The 7205-nt window shown below is 43.4% G+C and overlaps 1 pseudogene; it reads left to right on the top strand.

Annotated features, from left to right (window-relative positions):
- On the top strand, positions 1-2222 carry LOC116418957 (annotated as a pseudogene).
- Positions 2223-7205: the final 4983 nt, after the last annotated feature.

Raw genomic sequence — 7205 nt, 5'->3', positions numbered from 1 at the left:
ATGTCACTGCCCTTCCCTGGGTAATGGATTTTTCACCCAAGATGAAATTCCCAGATTCCATACCTAGAAAGGGCTGGGGAGGACAACGGGAAGGAGAAAAGGTCTCTGGACTTTGCAGGTTCACATCTGGGGTTGAGGGTGGGTGACCACTTTGAGCAACATTTCCCCATTCCAGGGCCTGCCTGACATTCACCCCTTCGCCTCTCCTCCCCTCCCTGAAGCATTCCAGGCCATTCCAGCCCTGGCCAGTCTCCTCCTGCCTCTCCATTCACAGGCCAGCACTAGGAGCCCACTCGGTGCCAGGTGGAGCATGCAAACATCCCCTGAAGGGCTTCCCAAAGTGCTGCCAACCCAGGAGGCTGCAGATAAGATTCCTGCCCACAAGAGTTCACAGCTCAGCCATCCATCCAGCTTCTGTCTCCACCTCACCCAGCCTTTGTTGGCCTCACCAAGACCACCTTAGGAAATCCTGGGCAGAATCGTGAGGTGAGTTAATCCCACAGTCTTTCCTCGTTGGTCATCTGCCTGCCCCAAATGCAGGCTCCTGTCTCCGTAGCGCTCTGTCACACACACACACACACACACACACACACACACCGTCTTCCCACCACCCACCTAGCTGTCCCACCTCACGCTCTAGAACTGAGCTATGAACTCAAAGCAGCCCCAGGTCATCCACATTTCCTGGCTCTGCTAAACCTGCCCTAGACACCCCTGTCCCTGCGGCCCCTGCTACTCCTTTCCTAGAGAGGAGGCATTCTGTTTGGCTCCTTGCTGCATTTAGGGAACTATTACTCATTGTCTATCCCCTAAAAACACTTTCTGACTCACAAAGAAAAAAAACTAATTTTTTCATTATCTTGGAATTCAAATTGGAATGTGGTATATTTGTGAAAAAATAGAAACATCCTAAATGTCTGTCAATAGAGAAGCGATTAATGAATTGACTAATTCATTTAATCCAGTGAATTGACCATTCCCTGGAATGCTACTGGTTGAAAAGAAAATCCTTTATACACTGATTGAGTTTTTAACCTTTATATATTGATTGCACAGATCACTGTGATTCTAAAAATCCTGTGGGCTCCTGCCATCCAGCTCCACCACTCCTGCCTCCCTCCCCTGAGGCTGATCCCTGCCAGCCCCACAGCCACCTCCTGACCTGACTCCCTTCATGCTCACTGTGGACTCTGGTACCCGGGTCCTGCTTCCTCTCCACCCTGAGCTCCCTCATTCTCAGTGCAAATGACCCACCCAGCATCTTACCCTTTGAATTTCTTGAGCTCCCCAATTCTTTCACTGCATGCTTTTTCTCTTGCCTACACCTGAGGTCACACTCGAGATCCTAAACTGCAGGACCATTGATAACAACTCTCACTGTCATTGATGGATTCCTCAGCTACACCAGCACCCCAGTACCCCGGTCCTGAAGTTGGCTGTTCCGTTTTCTCACCACCTACCACCCTCCTTTCGCCTTTCTTTCCAGCTTGGGCTCCCTGACCATTACCCTCACGCTCTGACCCCTGACTCTTCAGTCCCCACCTGGATAAATCTCCAGCCCTATTCAGCCTAAACCTTGGACTCCTCTCCTCGAGCTCTAGCCTGCAGAGCATTAGTGGAGAAAGTCACATCCTCGAGATTGGGTGTGACCACCAATGCAGTCCCCAGCTCAGCGGCATCCACTTTGCCACTGGGCACTGCTCCCTGCCTTTGGTCAGCAGTGTCTCCTGGGCCTCCTGGTTGCTGGCCATTGACATCCTAGTATTTCCCATGTACCTGCTGAACTTTATGGGCTTATAGAACTGGATATGCAAAAATGGTTTCCCTACTTCTTGGTGAGGTTCACTGTGATGTACAAAGAACAGAGGGCAAGCAAGAAGCGGGAGCTCTTCGGCAACCTGCAGGAGTTTGCGGGCCCCTCCCAGAATCTCTCCCTGCTGGGGGTGGGCTGTGGCACCAGGGCCAATTTCAAGTTCTACCTACCTGGGTACAGGGTGACCTGTATTGACCCCAACCCCAACTTTGAGAAGTTTTTGACCAAGAGCATTGCAGAGAACCGACACCTGCAGTTTGAGCGCTTTGTGGTAGCTGCCGGGGAGAACATGCACCAGGTGGCCGATGGCTCTGTGGACATGCTGGTCTGCACCCTGGTGCTGTGCTCTGTGGAGAACCAGGAGCAGAGTCTCTGTGAGGTGTGCAGGGTGTTGAGACCAGTGAGTTAGTTGGGGAGGTGTGCTAAGCTGGATGGAGCATCAAGCTGCATCCGGACACCTGTGGGCTCAGGCACAGCTCACACTGAGGGCAAACTTAGACAAGTCATTTTACTCATTTGTTTATTCATTATTTATTCAACAGACATTTCGAGAGATTTTAAGAGTACTGACTATGTGCAGCAACAGTTTTCCTGGAGTGGGAAAATTAGTCTCAGAGGGCTTAAATGAGTTATGCAAAGACACATGGTTCACACAAACAACAGACACACAGCTAAACTGAGGCACCTTAATTTATAGGCCAGAGACCTCACCATGCTGCTCCATTGGTGGCTTTCAACCTGGTGTCTTCTAAATCCCATCACAGAGTCCGGTTTTCTAAAAATGAGGATTACAAATCCCCTATAGTGCATGCCAGAACAGCTCCCTTTCCTAACAAATAAGAGCTTGTAAGTACTCAGATATCCATCTTTATTGGCATCATATGTTATTCAGTGCTTATTCTGGGCCCTCACAAAGTCACCTACATGCCATTCTCTAGCCCTTTTCCCTAGTAACAGTCATTAGTCATTGTTTCTGGGTAGTGGGGAAAGCATACAGGGAAAGAATGTAAGAAATGTAAGAAAGGTGTTTCGCCAGACATTGCTTATGGAACCACAGGGTATCTTTGAACACCATTTACTTTACAATGTTTCTTACTTCATTGATTATAATTATAAGGACAATTAATCAACGCAGCCTCGTCATTAAGAAGAATTCAAAATTAAAGAACACTGGCCAGGTGTGATGGCTCATGCCTGTAATCCCAGCACTTTGGGAGGCTAAGGCAGGCAATTGCTTGAGCTCAGGAGTTCAAGACCAGCCTGGGCAACATGGCAAAATCCTGTGTCTTCAAAATATATCCAAGAAGAAGAAGGAGAAGGAGAAGGGGAGGGGGAGGAGGAGAGTAGCTGGGCGTGATGGTGCGTTCCTGTAGTCCCAGTTACAGTTACATGGGAGGCTGAGGACAGGGGATCTCTTGAGCCTAGAAGGCAGAAGTTGCAGTGAACCAAGATTGTGTCTCTGCACTCCAGCATGGATGACAGAGTGAGACCTATTACTAATAGTTACTTTCATCTTTCAAGTTATACTTGAACCCATATTTCACTATCATCATACCAAAAGCATAGAGTAATGTAATCGCCTCAATTTAGATCACATCTATAGCACCTTTTATTTCCCCATCCTCATCCCCACAATCCCTCTATCTCAAATCCTGTATTTGGTGGAAATAACCTGTCATTTTAGTTTCGAACTATTCCAAGGGTTTTTCTTCCTTGTCTTCTCTTTCAAAAACTCTTTCTAATCTATAATAGTTTATAATATTTATAATAGTCTCCACTGTTTCTTGTGCTACTTGTCTTCCCCTATTGTGAGTTTAAATTGTTTTGCTCACTTGATTTTCAAATTTAAGTTTCAATTGCCTAGACTACCTTCTTGGATAGTTTCCTTAGAAATGGTTCATGGGGATAATCTTTGTATATCCGAAAATGTCTGTCTTCGCTCCTCACACTTAAATAATATTTTGCCAAGATTCTTAGATTTTGGCCAAGATTCTTAGATCTGAGAACTTTCCCCAGAAATTGTGAGTATTGTTCCATGGTCCTTGGTCCTCCCAAATTGCAGAAGATGCCTTCAGTGGCCTTCTGATTCTCTTTCCTCTTCAGGTAATTGATTTTGTTCTTGGTTGTTTTTACATCTGGAATTTTTAAGGATTATTTTCTTTTGAAGTTCCTTTGAAGTTCAGAAATTTCACCAGCATATGATTAGGTATGTGTCTTGTTTTTGTTACTATTTCTAGGCACTCAAAGAATGCTTTTGAGCTCAATATTCAAGTCTTCTTTAGGTCAGAGAAGTTTTCTTGTCTTGTTTCTTTCTTTATTGGCTCTACTCCATTTGTTCCTTTCTCTTCTTCTGGAACAAATATTATTCAGATACAGGATCTCCTAGCTTTAGCATCACCGCTCTTCTCACTCATTATTTCCATTTCTTTATGCTTTTGTTTTGTGTTGCAACATAGTTTCTCCATTCGACCTTCTAGATGACCTCCCCCATGGCCCAGCAGTATTTATTCTTTTTACTTCCGCTGTTGAATTTTAAGTTTAAGATTTCTTTTTAATTGCCAAAACCTTATTCTTATTTCCATATCATTTCTTAGTAATATGCTGCTGGATGCCTACGGAGGTTATATTTGGTGCTGTAGATTGTTTTAAAGTTCTATTTTCTTGGCCGGGCACAGAGGCTCACGCCTGTAATCCCATCACTTTGGGAGGCCGAGGAGGGCAGATCACCTGAGATCAGGAGTTCGAGACCAGGCTGGCCAACGTGGTGAAACTCTGTCTCTACTAAAAATACAAAAAATGAGCTGAGCATGGTGGCACATGCCTGTACTCCCAGCTACTCTGGAGGCTGAGGCACGAGAACCACTTGAACGCAGCAGGCAGAGGTTGCAGTGAGCCAAGATCGCACCATTGCACTCCAGCCTGGGCGAAAACAGTGAAACTCCATCTCAGAAAACAAAAACAAACAAAAAAGTTCTATTTTCTTTGTTCCGTTGTCCTCAGTAGTAGGCACCTGTTTGATTGTTGGTTCCTTCCTTCAAGCTGGCAGCACTCTGAAGAGTGAGGAGAGCCCCCAAATTTTCTGGCTGTTACAGGTATTAACGGATGAGGGTGCTCTTCTCCCAGCTCAGGTAAACAAAGTGAGTCCCCCTCTACAGAGGGCAGCCAGTGTCAGTAGATTTTATGGCCAGGGCTGGACCCTTCTCTTGTCCTGAGAGAGTGGATCAACCCAGTTCAATAATTCAGAGGATCTTGGCTCTGCTAGACAAACAAGCATCCCTCAAGGCCTTTGGGTCCAGGATTCTAGGAACTCAAAGCTTCTGATGGAGCTGCTTTGGGCTCTAGCAAAAGACCAAACTTCCCCATCCACCATCATTTAACTGATTAGCTTTTTATACTATTGACTGATTATCCCAGCAGCACAATGAGGGAAGGAAAAAAAAAGTCACCCTTCTCCACTTCAGCTACCACTTTCCAATATGCTCCAGAGATAGATAAATATTGATACAGATATATACATTTTTATCAAAGCTATACATGCTGGCCGGGCATGGTGGCTCATGCTTGTAATCCTAACACTTTAGGAGTCCAAGGCAGAAAGATCACTTGAGTCCAGGAGTTCAAGACCAGCCTGAGCAACATAGTGAGACCCTGTCTCTACAAAAACAAAAAACAAAAAAAAATTTTTTTTTAAAAGCAAAGTGGCATGCACCTGTAGTCCTAGCTACTCAGAAGACTGAGGTGGGAGGATCGCTTGAACCCAGGAGACAAAGGCTCCAGTGAGCCATGATTGTACCTTTGCACTTCAGCCTGGATAACAGAGTGAGACCTTGTTTCAAAAACAAAACAAAAACAAATTTATACGTCTGTGATTTAAAGAAGCAAACCATTAGACTTATGAAAAATAACAGCTCTTACTTACACACAATGTCTGCTCCCCAATGGCAACCACATTCAAGTTTTGGCCTTCTATTTTAAATTTTATATCCGTATCTCTAAATAACATATTTATACTGCTACTTCTCAACTTTTCAGGTTTGAGCATTAACTATTGACTTCTCACTCTGAAAAGTAAGAATTTACCTCTCTTTAACAACCATCCCAGGGCCACCATATTTCCCATCTCCCCTCATCCAGATAGAATTATTTCATTAATTGATATTCAGAGCGAAGGGGTATAGTATACTTCATTTAGTTTTGGGACCAATAAATATGCTTCCCTACTTTCGCTTTTCCCAGAGTTAATGAATCATTCCAGAATCTCCCTCATTGATAAATTGATAGAACATGTCAATGATTCTATCAATTTCATCATCTGGAGCCATTTTTCCCAAAGTCTCTCCCCGTTCCCACCTGGACTGGGTGCTCTCTAGACCTGATGCACTGCTCTCACCTTGGTGCCTCCCATCACCATCATGAGGCTAGGATTTGTCTCTTGCTGGGGACTTTCTGTCTGCTACATTCTATCTCTTCCTTAGTTTACTTTCTAGTTTTGGTAGCTTTCTGAGGTTTGTGAGGAAAATGTGTTGAGAAAGTACATGTCTGAACTTTTTTATTCTCAAGACTAATTCATAATTTTGGCAGCTGTGGAATTCTGAGTTGTAAAATGTTTGCCCTCACTAGTTTAAGGGTATCCATTGCCTTTTAGCCACCAGTATCACTGCTGAAAATTCTGAAACCATCTGATTCTAGATTTCTTATGTGAAATCTTCTCCCCCGAATCATATGTTTGTTGAATCTTCCCTGTCCCAGTGAAATGACTTGATCTTTTGGAGATTTAGGGGGCTATTGCATTAACAAGCTCATATCTTTCAGTTCTGGAAATTTGCTCAGGCTATTTCCTTGAGTTTTCTTCCTTTACATTCTTTCTGTTTTCTCTTTCTGGAACTCTCCTTATTCAGTGCTGGAACTAACTCCTGAACTGGGTCTCTGATGTTTTAATCTTTGCTCTCCTGTTTCCTAGCGCTTTGTCCTTTTTTCTCTACTCTCTAGATTTCTTCCATATTCTCTTCAAAGCTTTTTACTAAATTTTTCATTTCTGCTATCACTGTTTTAACTTCCTAGGGCTCATCTTGTTTTCTGACTACATCTTTTTTATTGCATTCTACTCTTGTTTCCAGGATGAAATATCTTCTTTTTCTCTCTGAGGACATTAACAAAAGGGAGAATATTGGTATTAATTAATATCAATTATTTTTATTTATTTTTACTTTAAATAAAATTTTAATACATATTAATTTTTTAAATAATATTTTTATTTTAATATTTCCATCTTTCCATTTAGTCTCGGCTCCTAATTTTTTATTTTTTTATTTTTTGGATTGTTGTTGTTGTTGTTTGTGATCTGAGTTCCAATTTTTGTGTGAGAGGCTCTTCTCCAATGACTAGTGACCCA

This window comes from Piliocolobus tephrosceles, chromosome 10 (assembly GCF_002776525.5).
Source record: "Piliocolobus tephrosceles isolate RC106 chromosome 10, ASM277652v3, whole genome shotgun sequence".
Classification (NCBI taxonomy): domain Eukaryota; kingdom Metazoa; phylum Chordata; class Mammalia; order Primates; family Cercopithecidae; genus Piliocolobus; species Piliocolobus tephrosceles.
This window is presented reverse-complemented; position numbering and strand designations above follow the sequence as displayed.